The sequence below is a fragment of the Rhinatrema bivittatum genome, chromosome 17, assembly GCF_901001135.1.
Source record: "Rhinatrema bivittatum chromosome 17, aRhiBiv1.1, whole genome shotgun sequence".
Classification (NCBI taxonomy): Eukaryota; Metazoa; Chordata; class Amphibia; order Gymnophiona; family Rhinatrematidae; genus Rhinatrema; species Rhinatrema bivittatum.
In genome coordinates, this window is record NC_042631.1 from 15058183 (window position 1) to 15072382 (window position 14200).

Sequence of the window (14200 nt, forward strand, 5' to 3'; positions counted from 1 at the left end):
TGAAACAGGGAAAATCATTAAAGACAAACAATCTGTCACTTGTCTAATACTTTAACTATCTATCACTAAAAAACTCATTAAAGAAATTGCTAATGAGCTACAAAAGACTATACTGGAGGTGCTATGGCAGTACATTTTTAAATAATACTGAAAATTGCTTAGATGATTCCCAAGGCAATTGAAAGAATTTTAGTGGCAATTCTGCATAAAAGACGTATTTTCATTCTATATTTTACTTTCATGTCTTTCTATTATGTTATATAATCCACCATATCTATGACCTCTTAATAAGAATGTATAATTTGCTACATCAATATTTCTGAATTGACACAGCTCTAGTCCATTTTGCTCAATAAGTGTTTATTTAAAAAACATGTTTTACATTGTCTAGACTCTTCATTGCAGTTTCCCTATGTTGTAGGATCTTTTTTACTTTCTACACTCCCATTTATAAGTCTATATTATTTTTTTCAGACATTTAGGGGGTTTTTTTTCCCATGGGGAGGACAATCTTCAAAGGCCATTTCCCCAGGAAAAGGCTCGTCTAAAAATTGCTCACCCTTAGCATGGCTAAATATATACATGGCATACCACAGCACACATATTTTCAGCAAGTTTAAGGGAAGGCATTTCCCGGGGCATGTTTTAAGAGAAAGCTGGAATAGCACATGCACATGTGCTTTTTGCCTGATAAATTTGGTTTACACAAAAAGCAGGTGCAAAGTCTGCAGGCCAGCTGTACTTATGGGCAACTTTTAAAGGGAATGTATGCACAGACTTTGTAACTTGTTGGGCTGTTTTGAAAGTTACCCTTGTGTGTCAGTGGGAAAAATTCTTAGTACAGAGTGTTCTTAACCTATGCTGATTCTAGCTGAAACTGGTTCTGGTTGAAAACCTAGTAAGTTTTCATAAAAGAAACAATTTTTAAAAATGTCTGCCAATGCCATTAAAAATTCTGCATTTGTGAATTCTAAAAGTGGATTTTTATAAAAATAGAAAGAAAGAAGACTGAGATTGTGCTTGATGCTCATATCATGTGACTGCATTTGCAGTTATCATCTACAAGGCTCCAGTTACATTACAGACAGTGTAACTTGAGGCAGGAAAGAGAAGAGAAAACTGGCAAGACCTAAGGACTACTACTCACTCCCATACTGTACAATCATTTTCACATGTTTACACTGCCAAGTTTATACCTCTCTGGTAGAGAGGGCCTTCCTTCTGTTCAAGCCACAACTAACTTGAATACAGTGAAATGTACCTGAAGATGAAGGTACAAGAGAGTAATAGGTATTCTTTATTCCAGTGCAGTTCCACCACATAGCTGTGCAATCAATTTCTGAATAAGAGCTTACGGCAGGAAAAACTTGCCCTGCTTCATGTCGAACCAAACCCCATGGTATTCCAATGAGTGAGCAGGCTGAAGACTGCTCTTGGCTAGATTCGCCACCCAGCCAAGCTCCTGCAACAGGGAGATCACCTTGAGGGTCACCAGGTGGTTCTCTTCCAGCAACCTGGCTCGAATCAGCCAGTCATCCAAATACAGGTGTACCAGGATCCCATCCTCTCTTAATTCTGCCACAACCACCACCATTACCTTGGAAAAGGTCCTGGGAGCGGTGGCCAGACCAAAAGGTAGTGCCCGAAACTGATAATTGCATCCCAGAACTGCAAACCACAGAAAGCATTGATGCGCTAGTTGAATGGGAATACGAAGATATGGTTCCGACAGGTCCAAAGAGGTCAGACATTTCCCTGACTGCACAGCCATTATCACAGAGCGCAAGGTCTTCATGCAAAAATGCGTCATCCAGAGATGATGGTTGACAATTTTGAGATCCAAGATGGGACAAAAGAATCCCTCTTTCTAGGGCACAATGAAATAAATTGAATATTGCCCCATTTTTTCGTAAGACATGGGCACCAAAATCACAGCCCTCAGACTGCAAAGCCTTGCCCTTGTCTCCTTCATTGCCTGTTTCTTCTGCGGGGAGTGGCAAGGAGTGACCATGAACACGTCCCGAGAAATACTGCTAAACTCCAGCACATAATCTCTCTTGTATCATCTCCAGGACCCATTGATCTGATGTGATCTCAACCCACTTCTGATAGAGAGAGATGCGTCCCCGGGAATCTCCTGTTCCCAGGGGTGGGTCGGCAAACCTTCATTGGGAGGCTCAGGATGATCCACTTCCCGAGCCTGCGCCCCTTCTGGGCTGTCTAGAATAAAAGGAATGAGACTTACCAAAAGGCCAAGTCTTCTGAAAGGTTGTTCCCCTATAGGGTCAAAAACGCTTGAATCCCCTAGCACGACCTCTCAAGCCAAAGGAGCATGAAGTCTGCTTCTTATCCTCTAATAATCGAGGAACCGATGATTCGCCCCACTTACTGGCCAGTTTCTCCAACTCACTCCCAAACAAGATCAAGCCCTTAAAGGGTAATTTTGTGAGGTTAGCCTTGAAGATTGCATCAGTCGACCAATTCCTCACCCATAACTGGCCGAAGACACTGCCACTGCTTCAAATGCCTGCTTAAAGATAGAAGGATTGAAACTATCGTGTACATCCTTCAAGGCTGCTCCTCCCTTCTTGGGGATAGTCATCTGCTTGGAGAATGCACATGCAAGTGCATGCACCTTCAGAAAATGTAAACGCTCTCTCACCACCAAATCCATAGGGTACAGGCCTTCCAAAACCTGACTTCCTTTGAAATTAGCCTCTGAGGTGTCCCACACAAGTTTAATCAATTCTTGAATAGCCTCCATCACAGGGAAAAAACAAGATTTTTCTTTGGCTCAGACATGGAATCTGCCCCAGGTACTCCCAACATTTTCAAGGTCTGGGAAATGAGGGCTGGCAGTTCATCTCTATGGAAGAACAGTAGCATAGTCCTATATGGTTCTAATCCTGGAGGAATTTCACCATCTTCAAGAGAGGATCAACGTCATCATCTGTGCCATCCAGATCTCTATCGGACATCCTGCTACTGCTCTAGGAGTACTACAGCACTTAACAGTAGGTCCAGGCAACGTTTGCACCTGCGACTCTGTCCTGGGAGCATTGGATGGGGCTGAGGACTGCGCCTGAAGAAAGGATTGCAATTCCTGGAAAGATTCTACCCATGAAAATGTAGACGTCTCCAGAGCAGGAGGTATCTGAAGTGTACTCCCTGAGCTGCCTTCCCCTACTGAAGAACCGGTCAGGGGAGTTCCAAAATCAAGCACCCTACCTGAAACAGCTTTACCCAGAGTTACATCCGGCTGGGAAAAACCAGGCTTAGTGAAATCAGAGGAAGTTAATTCTCCCAAAGCCTTCAAACAGCGCTGGCACAAGTCAGCGGGCAATCCTGGTTGAGATGCCTGAATATGACAGGCAGTGCAAAGAGAAAGGCGCTTAGGTTTCTTAGATATAGGCGCCATTAGACCAGCAGCATGCTGATCGGTGGCTGGAAGCATGTGTCTAGCATTTTTTTTTTTTTAGGTCATAGAAAAAATTCTAGGTGTCCAAAAATTAGGCATCCAACACCTAGGTGTCTCATACATAGAAATGAAGCATAGAAACGATGGCAGAAAAGGACCAAATGTTCTACCCAGTCTGCCCAACAAGTTTATGCCAGTATCTGCTGCATGGTGCAGGTTGCCCCATGCTTATCAGTTTCCTAGATTGTAAAAGTCAGGGCCCTGCTGTGTGAATTCAATTTCCCATAACCATTGCCGTGGAAGTAGAGAGTAATGTTAGAGCTGCATCAAAAGCATCAGGCTTAGTGATTAAGGATAGTAAGTGCCACATCAGCAAGTTATCCCATGTTTATTTGTTCCCCAAACCGTAAAAGTTGGGGCTCTCATCGGTTGCTGTCTGAATCCAATTCCCCTTTTCCCACTGCCATTGAAGCAAAGAGCAATGATGGAGTTGCATTAACAGTATCATTTGTTAAGGGTAGCAACTGCTACACCAGCAAGTTACCCTCAGTTACCCCCATGCAGTCTTTTCTTTATTTCCAACCTCTAGCCTTTAGGGATCCACAGTGTTTATCACATACCCCTCTGAATTCCTTGACTGTTTTCATTTTCACCACCTCTTCCAGAAGGGCATTCCAGGCATTCACCACCCTCTCCATGAAGAAATAGGCTTCCCAATGCCTAGGTGTCCTAGGCTTAGGTGTCCCTAGGATAAGCACCGTAAAAAACAAGCACACAGCAACGCTCAACTTGTGCATACAGGAAAGCGGATGGCCACTTAAGGCATTGCTTAACTTGGATGCACAGACTATTAGGCCTGCCTAAGCATCCAAAAACTGGATGCACAACTTGGACGCATTGCTAGACACACACACCGAACAACACTCCTGTAGAGGGCAGGCTAAAGAAAGCATGTGAAACGCTGTTGAGGCCCACCACATGGTGTGCAGCGAAAAAGCCTCAGAGCGGGGCCTAGCCTACAGAGGCTGCTCAATCCGCCAGACTACCCACAACCCATGGAGCAGGACAAACATTGACACGGCGCACTGAGCAGGGGAAGGAGGAAGCCATTCACCAAAAAACCCTCTTTTTCTGTCTCTGTATTTTTTTTTAAACTTACCTGAGCTCAGCCTTACCTGAGTACAGAGACGGTTTCTGGCTGCGGGCGGCAGAGGGCATATACCATCACACCTCACTTGGCTTCCTGCATCCGCTGCCTTTCAGCTATTTAACAGCTATTTCCTCACTGGCAGAAAAAACAGCTACCGGATCAAGGCACTCATCTGAGGGACCACGAAAGTCAGCTCAGGAATACTCAACTGGGATCTTTTGGTATCACCGCAGGAGAGTGAGGCAAATTTATTTTCCTTATTTCTTCTTTTTCAAATTGAAGCAATCCCCAGTAGTGAGATCTATATCAACCATCTGCTGGAGACAGAGAATATTGGCAGGCTTATTTTACTGCAGGGGTGTATATACTGGGATGTCAGTTTGCTCCGTCTCCATCTGCTGGTAGATGTGCATAACCCACTTATTCTGGATTCATGTGACTGAACACTAAGAAAATTCAATTTTTCCAGATGTCTGTAGGCAGACAAAATAGGAGGAAGGCTTTTCTCCAAATAAGGGATATGGTATTCAGTCTAGGTGGGGAGTTTTTCCTTCAGTATCATTCCAAGTGTTTGATTAAACTTGTTGGTAATAGGTATTTCTATTTTGAACCAGCCAATTCAAAGGTATTACTTGATGACAGGTTAGCTTTGATTCCTGGATTGCCTCCGGTGCCTTCTTGATTTGCTGTGTGGCAGAAGTGTAAAATGTAATACCAGTCTTTTCATCTAGATTAGTGGCCCAGTGACAAATCTGCAGCGTATTCTACTACTTGGTAGAGATGCATAAGACTGTTCTCTGCAAAGTGGACTCAGCCTGGTTCCCCAAAAGTCTGACAGATCGTGGCTACAAATTTGTCCACATGGTCAAGGACTGGACTATCTTGCTTTAGCAATTATTTGAAAGTAGGCCAATAACTGTGCCCACCTTAAGAAAGTCCATGTTACAAAACATTTTTAAACTGGCTAGTAGCCATCTTAAAATGACAAAAACCAGCTGCAGGACTGACCCATGGGATTAAAGACCAGGTGGGGGATCCATATGATTAACAACCACCACCTTTAATTTTCTGGGAATCCTCCTCCCCACCGTTCATCAACACTGCAACCAATCCATTTAATTTAAGGAAGGTAGCTCGCCAGTCCTTGGCATACAAAAGGTTGAGAAACATTGGTTTGCGGTATGTACACAAGTCTCTCTCATACATATTCATTGTGGATATCCTGAAAACTAGATGGGCTATGAGTAGGTGATACTGCAGAACTGACTTGAGAAACATTGGTTGTTAATTTTTGATGGTCTTTTGGAACTAACATATTTGGTTGATTATTTGGGTTTAATGGTGCATCATGGCCACATTTTTGATCTATGGATTTAATGTTCTATAACTTTGGGGGGAGGGGGGGTAGGTGGGGAAAATCACAGAAAAAATTATGTAAAAAAGTTTCTTTTTTTTCCATACCTAGGTGGTGGTTCAATCTGACTCATGATACATACAACTAGGGTTGTCACAAGGGGTAGGCAATCAAGGCAACTTGAGTGCCAAGCCAGGTGGGAGGGGGTTGCGCAAAGGCTTGTACTACCCCCATCCTTCTGAGGCAGTCTGCAAGTCCACTAATTCACAAGCCTAAAAGGGGAGGGGATGCCAAAAGCAAGTTTTATCCAGTGACATTCCTTGTGAAATATCTTCTAAACTTTGAACTCAAAAATGTTCAATATTTCCATTATAATTTACAGCTGAGGTAAACTAGAGCAAAATAAAATGAAATGACTTAGAGGTCAAAGAAACTGGCAAGTTTAGGATTTAGAAATTCATTTCTAGCCATAATCTCTATTAAACCATACAATTTGATACAGTAATAATATATATATATATATATAAATATATAACATAATAAAGAGGTCAGAAAATGCCTACAGTTGTATTAATTTCACAAACTTCCTTTGTACTTAAAAAATACACACATATTTTGAAAGTGTGACTACGATTAATTACACACACATTAAGATCCATGATAATGCCATTTAATATTATTATACATACTGGGGAAAACAAATCTTAATTTTCAGAATATAAATACCTAACAGATGAAAGTAATTGGCATTTTCCACAATCAGAAGCCTAATGGCAATATCTGTAACTTGGGGATTTACCATGTTTCACGAACAAGAGGATGAAGAGGTTTCACTAGCTGTTGCCTTAATCAGAATCTATAATTAGCTTGCAAGAGTTTTCTTGGTTTTCTTGGTAACAACTAAATTCAGGGCTAATAAGCAGATTTCCAAAACCATCACAGTATACTAAACTAGAATACAATTATCACCTTATACACTGAACAGTCCTGAGTTATTAACTAGTGCATCAAATAGTAAAACCTAAAGATATACTGTACAATGTATAGTGAGAACATCTTCATTAGATTGCTTAATTGAGTTAAATAGACCTCATCTCAACTATTTAACACATTTTAACCTTCAAATTATCACCTCTTGTTCATACAGACTGCATATGTGAGTCAAATAACTGAGTGAAATGAATGTACTTTTTTTTTTTTTTTTTACTGTAGGTTTCATTTACAGTCAATAAACATAAGGAGTCACCCAGAAAAAGTTAAATTTAACAATCCTCATAAGAATTAATTTAAGAAAATGAAAATCAAATTCATAGACATGGATGGCGAGTTACTGCAATATCTATTAAGTCTTCCCAAAAGATGATCAACAAAAGGAACACTGGTTAATATTTGACTACTTCCACAGTACTGCTATTGCTGTTTCCAAATGGATCTCTAAATCAAAATCAATACAGAACCAAGCAGCTATTCATTCAATAAACCACTTTTAAATATTATGCCTGATTGCTTTAAGAAATACCCCACCATCTCTTGCCCTATATGTTTATCTTATTAGATTGTAAGCTCTATTGAGCAGGGACTGTCTTTTTGTATGTTTGTACAGTGCTGCGTATGTCATGCAGCACTATAGAAATGTTAAATAATAGTAGTAGTAGAAGATTCTGCATTTTCCTTCATGAAAAATGATAGGTTAACTGGGAGTCTAACATCTGGAAAACATCAATAAATGCAGTCCCAGTATGCTAGTGTGGGTTCAGTCTGACTGACTTTTCTGCAAACTCTGCAATGAATAAGGTTTACCAATTCTGTAATCAGAAGGAAGAGAGATTTAATCAATGTACACCATTTTAGGTGATCTTTTGATATCGAAAAGGCAGTCTAGAAAAATTATTAAACAAATAGAAAATTCCAGGAAAAGAATAACATTTTTGTAAATATATTTTACTACATTTAGACAAGAGTTTAGGCTTAGTAACAATTAACTGACTAGGTTATTTGCAGCATGAAAGGGAAAATTTTTCAACAATGCAGTAATTAAATATATTAGAAAAAAATAAGACAAAAAAGAAAATGCTCACATGTTTATGCTTTTCACACAACATATTTATGCTTCTATTCAACAAAAAAAAAAACCTGCAATTATCACAGCAACTGCCATATCACATGTACTCATGCTACACTACCTCCAAACAGCAAGATTTGTACAATGCACGACAGTAAAACGTGTTACAATAAACTGACATTTCTTAAGCTCTAAATTCTTCCAAAAAGACATGAAGAGGTTTTGCAAGGGACAAATACGTCATTTCTAATATATTTCATTTGTCTCAACTACATGAATTCATTAAGATTATTATCAGACTCTATATATAGTAAATGATTAAAACATAGCTCTATGGGTGCTATGCATTGAATTCTCTGCTTGGCTCACCTGATCCAGAAAATTAAAAAATTACTACATTATATTAGAACATATTAACCGTTTGTGTTTCATAATATGAAGGTTTTTGCTCTACCTACCAGAATTGCCTAGTGTAATTGTGTACTCCTAAACAGGGCTAGGGATTTGATAGTTAGATTTTAACCCTGACGGATCACAGAGTCTATAAGATTGAAATGCTCCCTGAAGGTATATAATATTAAAATATTTTATGTTTTTTTAATTAGGATTCAGAAAGAGTCCATGACCCTATGCCTCCCTGCTTGTCCACATAGAACATGGCTACTTGGTTGCTGGTTTGAATGAAAATGGTCTTCCCTTGAAAGGGGTGAGTGAAATTTGTTAGAACATATCTGATCGCTCTCAGTTCTAGGAGGTTGATTGGAAATGATCATTCATAGAAACACAAAGTTCCTCAAGTTTGAAAGGACCCAGTATGGCCCCTCGATCGTTTGTGTAAGCATCCATCACCAATGTTACTTGGTGAAGAAGCACACGTAGTGGTGATTCCTCCTAAAGGATGTAGGGGTCTAGCCTCCAGTGCAGTTCCTGTTTCATTTCTTGTGAAATTCTCACTTTCGTTGTCAAGGGTTGAGTTAGCTGTTCCATTGCAGAAGCCATATGTGAAGGGGAGTTAGTGAAATTAGGTGAATAACGACAGTACAACTAGAACGTTTCTAGCTGTAGGCTAATCCAAATTTAAGTCTGTCCACAAGGGTTCTGAGAGCATTTGCCTGATCTAATGGAAGGAAAGCTCTCTCCTACAGGGAATCTATGTTCCTATCTTCATCAGGGGTCAGTTAATATGTAATAATGGAGACAGCAGAAAGCGTACTTAGGCTAGCGAGACCTAGTTAAATCAAATGTCATGCAGAGCATATTGCACAGGACTGATGATGTTCCCGTGGCATTTTTGTCTGTTTTTTAGTGGCATGACAGCAACGGCACAGCAATGAATAGAGCTAAGAGGAGACTCCAGCCGCCGCTACTATTGAAGCATCAAACAGGCAGCTTGCTATGGGATTGCAATACTCCCCCCACACCGGAAGCAGGAGTTGCATTTAAATGAACACCATCTCCTGCTGTTGTGAGGCCATTCTTGCAGCTCTTATTAAATTACTGGCCCCGTGGAAGCAGATAATGACATTTGGTTAACTATAACTGTAGGGAATCAGCTGAGGCAGTGGCTAGCAAACCATGCTGACTCAGCGATTTCAATACACCTTCACTTCCTTATCTCTGACCTTTGCACTGAGTGCAGCAAGACTAGCACATCTTAAAGCTTTAACTTATAATTAACCCCCACTGCTAAGGAGAGGATACCTGGCTGCCACGTAATCAGCTGAGGGCAGAAGACAGACACATATATGGTATAGGCTTCAGCAGCCAATGAAATGATCTGTACGCACCTCCTGAGCCAATGGTCTAATGACACGTCTGTATGCTATGGCTAAGAGAGCCAATGATGTGATGGCACATCTGTATGCTATGGATGTATGTACAATAAAAGGGGACCCACGGGAGTGTGCAGCCCTTTTTGCCATGAATCCTGCCTGATGTGTCTTCATTGCCGCAACATCTTATCAAATTACTGGCCCCGTGGAAGCAGATAATGACATTTGGTTAACTATAACTCCTGCTGATACCCACACATGATCTGGCAGGCCATCGTGGAGCCAATCCCATGGCGGTGGTGGAAGAGACAGAGAGGACCTGGTGGCACCAGAGGACTTCATCCCACTGGTAACTGAAGACAGAGAAGCCTGGCAGGCCACCATGGAGTCCATCCCATGGTGGCTGAAGAGAGGAGGACCCAGCTGGTAAATCCCAACTCTCTGGTGGCTAAAGAAGATGCCCAGACCCTGAGAATGTATCCCTGAGTCTTTAAATTCACTGTGAATCCACTGGAACAGAGGCTTGGATGCTGTGGGAGAAGCAGTCTGAAGCAAGGTCTTGGGTGTTTCTCCAGTGTATGTATGAGAGAGCCTATCTGTGTGTGTGATTGCGCATGGGAGAGTAAGAGCATGTGTGTGATTTGCATGTAGGGGGGAGATAGAAAACATGCTTGTGATTGCATATGGAAGAGAGAGCATGTGGGTGGGTGTATGCAAGTGAGGAGAAAGTTGGTGTGCACCCTCCTACACCTCAACTAATTAATGACAATCTCAGGGTGACTAGAAATCAAAAGTTCCCAGGTACGGAGAGCAGGTATTTTTATCCTTAAAGTTTTAATTATTGGGTGTTATTTGATCCATATGCGCTTTTGAAATATTTTATTCATGTTTGGAAAATTTTTTAAAAATGTATGAGATTTTAACTATTAGATGTTATTCTATTCAGCGGCTATTTTGAAATATTTATTTATTGGGTTTTTTTTCTATTCAAGATAAGGATCACATTATGCTGGTTTACATTTAACAGGGGGTGTAAACAGCAAATAAACTAAAACTGTAACAAGTGAAGAGAAACTCTGCAGTTACAATAAAACAGGGATGTTCAAAACTGGGAGAAGAAGGAAAGGCTAGATGAATTTAACGGAAAGAGCAATTGTTTACAAATGTTCAAAGAATGTCTGACTGTGGTTGTTGGTGAATTAAGGTTCAGTTGGGTTCTGGAAAGGCTTGCTTAAACAACCACGTCTTAAGCCTTTTTCTGAAAGTTAGAAGGCACGTTTCCTGTCGAAGATCCGGTGGAATGGAATTCCATAGAGATGGTCCTGCTGTTGAGAAGGCCCGGTCTCTAAATGTTATATGTTGAGAGGTTTTGGTGTGTGGAACATGTAGTGAATCTCTGTAAGCTTCTCTGATGGGTCTGGTGGAAGTATGTTTTCTGAATGGGATTTGTAGGTTGAGTGGAGCATGGTGATGGATGGCTTTATAGATAATAGTAATGGACTTATGAATGATTCTGAAGTGAATTGGCAGCCAGTGTAGGTCTTTGAGAATTAGAGATAAGTGGTCTTTTCTCCTCGTGTTTGTCAATATTCTGGCTGCCGTGTTTTGGACCATCTGAAGAGGTTTGGTGTGGGATGAGGGGAGACCTAATAAGATAGTTACAGTAGTCTATCTTAGAGAAGATTATTGCTTGCAGAGCCATTCTGTAATCATGAAAGTGAAAGAGTGGTCTTATTCTTTTCAGGACATGTAGTTTATGAAAACAGTTTTTAGTTGTTTGGTTAATAAAAGATTTTAGGTTTAGACGATTATCAATAATAACTCCTAAGTCTCTTGCTTTGGAGATGTGAAGGTTGGCTGGTTGATTCGTCGTGATGTTACTGTTTTCCGGGGATATGAGAAGAAATTCACTTTTTGAAGAATTTATTATTAAGTTTAAGCTGGTGAGGAGGCAGTTGATTTCTTGAAGGCAGTTTTCCCAAAATTCCAGTGTTTTTGTGATGGATTCTTTAAGGGGAATTACGATCTGGACATCGTCGCCGTATAAGAAGTGTTTTAGGTTCAATTTGGTTAACAACTGGCATAGTGGAAGAAGGTAAATATTGAAGAGTGTGGGGGACAGGGAGGAACCCTGGGGAACTCCAATGGAGGAAGGATAACGAAGGGATTCTTTATTGTGGATTTTAACCTTGTAGCCTCTGCTCCCAAGGAATGTTTTGAACCAGGCCAGTGCAATTCCTGTTATGCCGATGTTCGCCAGTTTATTCTATTGGTATATTTATTCTATTGGTATGGTTTTACATTTATGATGTTTTATATTTCTTAATTTTATTTGATAATGTTTGTTTGGCTTGTTGCAGTTCCAGTTCAGTTTTTGTCTGCATACTTCTATTTATACTTTTATATGGTCACTTTATTCTGTGTTTGGTAGGGTTCTGCAGATGTGACCAAGGTGAGGTATTTTGATAGCTAGCGTGTAGTTCTGTTTAGGGATCTATAGGAGCCTGGCCTGTTCTGTTTTCTTAATAGGGGTTGTACTGGCAAGCAGAGGGGAGGGCGGTTGAGACACTTTTCTCTTTTTTATAATTATGTTTTTCCTCACGTAAAAAATTAGTTTCAATCATGTTTTTACACAACTCAAATATTTAAACTGAAAATTTAATATCAATTAAAATTAATATTCAAGAGTTGTGAAAAAGGAATGTAGTGGATCAGGATGCCAACTGGCTTGTGGCACTCAAGGACCAGAGTTACCTACCCCTGATTTAAATCTTGGCCCACCACTTCAAAAAGGTTACCTACGCCTTGTCTAAAGTCACTTCAAAACTAGCCATTTTTTTTACATGAAAAACTATCACTTTATTTAATCAATACCACTGCTTCTCATTTGACAATGAACTATGGGCACTAGCCCCTGCTGTAACAAACAGAGAACCAATGGCAACTCAAAGAAAAAACATTTTGGATTATAAACCAGCAAAATAAATTGAAAAATGGCAGGAAGCTGCACTTGTGAAGTTCCTAAAAATCCATATTTGCTTGAAACTAAGGACTAGTGGATTTGTGAGGCAGTCAAGCTGACTGGTATTCAGTTAAGAGAAGGTGGAGGCTGTGAAGTCAAGGGTAGTGGTAAACACTATAGAAGGCATAGTTTGTCTCTTTACTGTTTGATCCACTGGGCTGCAGGAGGAGCGATGATGCCTTAGAAACAGAAGAGAACAAGCAGGGGTCTGGCTAGCTGCAGGCCAGTGGCCTAACTAAAGCTGCCAACACTTTCATACCAGATAGAGCCAAGAGGCAGTGCAGATCCATTGGAGCCAGCAGTGGGTCAAGAAGAAGGAGTATTTTAGGATGTAGCAAACCTAGAACTTAAGGAGGGAAATGGATATTTATCAGCATTTACAAAACTTCTCAAAGAGAGATAAATGTAATTTATATTCTCTACCTGAAAAAAAAAAAAGGAGGTTCAACATTAGAATTTCTCTCTTTATCCTTCAAATCTCTTTAGTCAGGTCAGGTGTGAGGTTTGCTTTTATGCCTTTTACTTGAAGAGTGACCAGGGGAGCGAAATCAATTCACACTACACGAAGGGGACTCACTACACACACACATATAAATGTGAAACGCTTAACTGTATTGTCTGTAGTTCAAACTGCAGGGGTGGCAGCCTGCAAATCAGCTCTTCTTGGCAAATTCACAGATTCACTATAGAAAAGATGGCTTTCCATTTGGAGACGCTAGACTTCTGCCGAATATCCAGAACTTGCTCTTTTCATGCTCACTTTCTAATTCCACTATAAGTTTCAATCATGCACGCTGGCTCCAAAACGTGCTTCAGAATATAGATCTAAAAATAAAACAGAACAGGGCTGGAACACTGTAGTAACTAAAAAAAAAAAGGTAGAACGCTTTGAAGTGTGAACTAGAAACTCAAAATGGAATACAGGATTAAGCTTCTTCGGTGTACTTACAGCCCCTGTGCAGAGGAACACCAGCTAATATTCTACTGATGATGATGCTTGTTGGTCATAGAAGGAGCTAACAATGTACACTCTAACTCGGGGCCAGTGTGAAGGTATCCAGGCGCCCTAGGCAATGACTTTATCAACCCGTCACGAGACCACTCTCCCTCTCTAGCTCACAATGTCGCTACTCGCATCTCCAGCGCACAAGCTCATTCACCTCCATATCCCAGACCACGATCTCGCTCACTTGCAAAAAATGCCACCTCATGTTGCACCATGGCGCGACGGCCACCTAGTCTGCATAATACCTCCCACCAGCCTTGCTGTAACTCCATGGAGAGCAGCACTTTGTTTGTCAAGTCAGAGGAACTTGCAATAATATTCAATCTATACATGAAATTTGAGAATTGGAGAAATTAGAAAAAAAGTGTTAGAGGCCGCGCATTACAGCCTCTTGATGCTCCCTGAAAAGAAAATCT

The 14200-nt window shown here is 40.7% G+C and overlaps 1 protein-coding gene across 2 annotated transcripts in view; it reads right to left on the reverse strand.

Annotated features, from left to right (window-relative positions):
• The window catches only part of DCDC1 (doublecortin domain containing 1), a 351456-nt gene that overhangs the window by 329136 nt on the left and 8120 nt on the right, over positions 1–14200 (reverse strand). The window lies entirely within an intron of this gene.